The sequence below is a fragment of the Meleagris gallopavo genome, chromosome 4, assembly GCF_000146605.3.
Source record: "Meleagris gallopavo isolate NT-WF06-2002-E0010 breed Aviagen turkey brand Nicholas breeding stock chromosome 4, Turkey_5.1, whole genome shotgun sequence".
In the NCBI taxonomy this organism is placed as follows: Eukaryota; Metazoa; Chordata; class Aves; order Galliformes; family Phasianidae; genus Meleagris; species Meleagris gallopavo.
The window spans coordinates 7,436,593-7,441,451 of NC_015014.2; positions in this window are offsets into that span (position 1 = coordinate 7,436,593).

The window sequence follows — 4,859 nt, forward strand, 5'->3', positions numbered from 1 at the left end:
AAAAAAAGGTATTTTTGGTTCAAGTCTTCAAAGCTGAAGAGATATTCTTCATGCTAAATCAATATTTTTACAGGGGAATTCTCACTAAAACATCTAATGTTACAACATTTTGCTGATCTACTATTTCTTCATTTAATTTCACATTGACTTTTAAAACATGTTTTGGTGACACTTCATTTCACTCACGTTACAGAGATCTTCTTAATCTGGTTTGTAAATAAAATGGTTGACATTGTTTTGATGTCTTGGAGAAAAAAAAATGCTATTTCTAGACTTGAAAAAAAATGAAATTATACAAATCTTATAGAAGATATATGTAAGCCTAGGATATTTTTTTCAAAAAGTTTAGTCTAGTTACAGTTACACTGGCATTTTCCATCATTTTTTTTCTGTTATAAGTCATTTCTTCACAAAAGACTAAATGCACAATATTCATCAGAATATCATTCTGTTATTGAATAACACTGGTTGTTCTAAGACTTGTGGTATAATCTCATTGATTTGCCTACTTAATTAAAAAAAAACAACTTAGCAGTTCAGATCCAGTTTCTCTGCTGGCAGAGAAATATTCTGTAACATATTATGTATCTTGGATGTGTTAAACATAGCTCTATATAGAAAAGCAATGGCTAATAACCAATTCTAAATTCCCCAGAAAAGAATGATGGACACAATCCTGTTAAAAAAAGAAAGAGATGCTTTCCCATCCCAAAGTCCAGGACTCACCAAATACTCCAAAAGAAGAAATCTCCAGATAAAGACCCTTTCCTTCTGGTAGGCAGCCTTTAAATGAGGTTTCAGGAGAGGTGGAACCATGTTCTACTCCTTCTGGTTGCATATGTGAATTGCTTTCACCTGCTCTCCCAGAGCTGACTGTGTCCCTTCTCCAGGTGCTCAACCATTGTTTCAGGCCATAACTTAGCAATTCCTATACAAACTCACAAGTTTTGTCTAATGTGGAGAATGTAAAGTAAGGAAATTGGATCATTCTCTCTTCTTGCTTATCAAGAAATTACTGCATACCATTATCTATCAACTAATTTAGTCTGGGAGAAAGTATGTCTCCCATATTATCTTACTGGATCTAACTTTCACTGATTACATTTTTTGCCAATATTCAGCTGTAGCTTGGGGATATCTATACAATGCTATTTGCAAAATACCTTATTTTCTGGCCTATGTTAAAAACAACATTGTGAGACTTTCAAAGGATTTACTGTAATGTTGAAATTCAGTAAGTTGACTCAAAGCATGTACAAGGAAAAAAAAATTGGATATATTTAAGATTATTAGAATAAAGGTGTAGATGATTTGTCAGCTAGAGAGAAATCCTGACTGCACTGAATTGAAGATATATAGTTAAGGAGCCTGCTGTGTGCCAAGAGACTGTGACTTTATTATCTTGAAGTCAGGCTTCATAGTCTTCATAACTGACATAGACAACTTAACTTGCTCTTATCTGTGGCTTCAATGGAATGGCAGCAATTACGTCAAGAGTGCAAAAACTGTGCCAAACAGAACAGTTAGCAAATGCATCAACAACTCGGAAAAAACATTACAGGGAGAAACAGGTCTTAGAGAAAAGTCCGGCTCATCTAGAAGTTGAAGTGGGGCAGGAAATGATGAATGAAGTTCCTTAAAATATTAGTAATTTATACCACTAATGTTAGGATAAAAATGAAATTTTAACCGTCTGTTTTTCATGCAGTGGAAGGCACTGTTTTTCTTACTACTCAAGGAAAATATCCCAAAAGATTGGAAGGGAGAGAATGATAGAACAAATGCATATCATGTCCAAGTCTTGGGAAATCTGGTGTGCGATTAAAAATTCTCTTTTATGTTGCAACATTCAGAAAGGTTGGATCCTTGTAAAGATGACGTGAAACATTGTAGATTCTCTTCAGGGAATCCATTTTGGAGCAGTATGTAGGAGGTTTGTAATATCATAAAATTATAAAAACATAGAATATCCTGAGTTGGAAAGGACTCACAAAGATCATTCAGTGCAACTCCTGGTTCCACACAGGACCACCAAAATCCAAATCTTACATCTGAAAATGTTTTTCAAATGCTTATTTAACTCTGGCAACTCAATGCCATGAGCATTGCCCTGTGGAGCCTGTTCCAGCCTGACCTCCCTCTGATGAAGAATCTTATCCTAACACCTACCTGACCCTCTCCTGTTCCCTCAGGTCCTGTTGCAATCACCAGAAAGCAGAGATCAGAGCTCCCCTGGTGAGGAGATGCCATGAGGCCTCCACTCAACCTCCTCTGCTCTAGGCTGAAAAAACCAAGGAACCTCAGCTGCTCCTCACGTATCCTATCCTCTAGACTCTTCACCAGCTTCCTAACCTTCCTTTAGATGCTCTCTGATAGCGTTATGTGCTTACATTTTGGTACACAAAGCCCACACACAGAGCTTGAGGTGAAGCTGCACCAGTGCAGAGCAAAGTCTTTGACCAGCTGGCAATGCTGGGCCTAATCCATCCCACGCTATGATTGGTCCTTTGAGCTGCCAGGACTCTTCTGACTCATGTTCAACTTGCCTTGAACCACAACTCCCAGACCCCTTTCCACGTGTCTGCTCTGCATGCTCTTGTCCCCCCAGACTGTACATATACATCCTGCATTTACAGGATTGCCCTATCGATTCAGCAGACTGTCTAAAGAACTGTTGCATCTTAAGTCTTGCACTTAAAATTTCAGTAGCTCTGACTTAGGTTGAGAGCTCTGTAGAGTCATGAGAGTTTGAGACAGGTAGGTTTCCATCACACTCATATAAACAATGAAAAATTGTTTGTGCCTTGCACACTGGTGTATTTGGTGCATTTCCTCTGAGCACTGGTGTGCCAGGGTTCCAAAATCATGGTATAAAATTTCAACATCTGTAGTACACTGCAAACACATTAGCATTCTAGAATGATACCAGAGATGAGTGTAGTCTCTCAGCAGAAACACAAGATGGCCAAGCATTCTCCCCACAAAAAAGACTGAATATGTGAACGCTAAGTGGTAATGCACAGGGTTTTTCTCAGAGATAGTCTTGCAGCAGTGAGTAGAGAATAGACACATTCAAAGCTACATAGATTAATGCATCTTTTTACATGGTCCAAAATTAATGCAAGAGACTTGAATGTACCGTTAATGCAGTTAGATGCAATTAAGCTTACAGTGCATGTGTATGCATATATATATGTATATATATGCAGAAAGACACATACATGGCTATAATTAAAAGACGCAGCCTGCATTTTACGTTCATACTTTCCTGCCTCCTTTGTCAGATAGGAAGGTCTAGGTCAATTAACTCTCAGTAATCACAAGTATGTATGAATGAAAATGCTATTTAAATAAAAGAGCTGATGTTTAAGGCAGTTCTTAACTAGAAGTCACAAATTGCTGTCTTTGCTAATAGATTTCATATGACCTTGAGCAAATGGTACTTATCCCTGGTGATCAGTGCTTAACTTTACATACAGTCTTCCTAATGAAATTTAACTGGACTAATTTCACAATTGGTATGAAGCTAATTTTGGGGTAACAGTTTATCCATTAATGAGAGTAATCAATTGCTTGTAAAAAATAATTAAAAAAATAAAAAAATCTCTCTTTTTTTTACTACTCTGATAAGATGAAGCACATAAATACTTAATGCACTCTGCTTTTCATCTGTGAAGTAAAAAAAAGTACTTATTTCTTTATTTTATTTTGTCCAATCATGTTTCAATTCCCGCTATTAGTATCAGCCAAGTATATCCCTAAGCAATAGGTCCTACTGAAGTCAAGCAGAGCATTACAGAGCCAGTAATTAATCTGTGACAGATTATATCTGGGAGAGCAACTAGTTAATAGGTGCTTAAGTATAGACAGTACTCCAATGGAACCGCATCTGCATCACAGAAGTGTCTGCAATAGTTGTGCCATGATGAAAATTACATGTCAAAAAAATAAGAATTTGTATGGTATTAAGAAGGGATCTGTTCTACATTTTATAAGAAATCCCTACGATGTTATCTTGGAAATTTTTTGCACTGAGTTAATAGAAAAATATATTAAAATTTGCATCTCAATTGAAGCTTTCCAATGTATGGTAATGCTTAACAGGAGGAAAGAATAGGCTCTTGCAAGGTTCTTTTTTTATTATTTTATCTTTTTTGTAATTGATGAACTAAGTTCTGTATTTTCTTGTCACTCTGGAACACTCCTGGAAAAAAAAAGAAAAAAAAAAACTTTTGGGAAGGCTGTTTCTTAAGGGGACATGCAATGATTTTTTTATTATTATTATTATTATTTTATTTTATTTTTTTGAGTCTGGAGCAGTAGTTAATTTTGTTATATCCCTGAGGAGGGTGATTTGATGAAGGAGTTCTCAGAGGCAGTTGTAAACCTATTTTGTTTATGACAATACTCATTCTTTCCAAGTTTCCTAAAGCAAGCCTTTTTGACCTGTACACTTGTTCATTCTTTCATGTGGATCTTGAAGAGATTTGTAATGCACAGTCTATATTTCAGAGGTATGAGGAGTTGTCAGCTTGTAGATGAGAAAACATAATAATTCTTCATTCAGTAATGTATGGTACACACCCAGCTCCCAGAGAGACGCAGCTAAAACCATGAAGTAGAAATGAAGTATTTATGATCAAGCTAAAGTGCAACTCCATAAAATACACCTTGTGCATAAAAACTAGTAGTATTGGTGTAAATGCTTGATTCTGCTTGTTTCATCAGAAAAGAATAAAAGAAAAATATTTTTCAGAGACTGTTCAGCTGTGAGAAATAATATTAAAAGGAGAAAGTGGCAGAGAGCAAACTCTTACTGACTAATCAAATGGATTAAATAAAGAAAAATCCACTTTTTT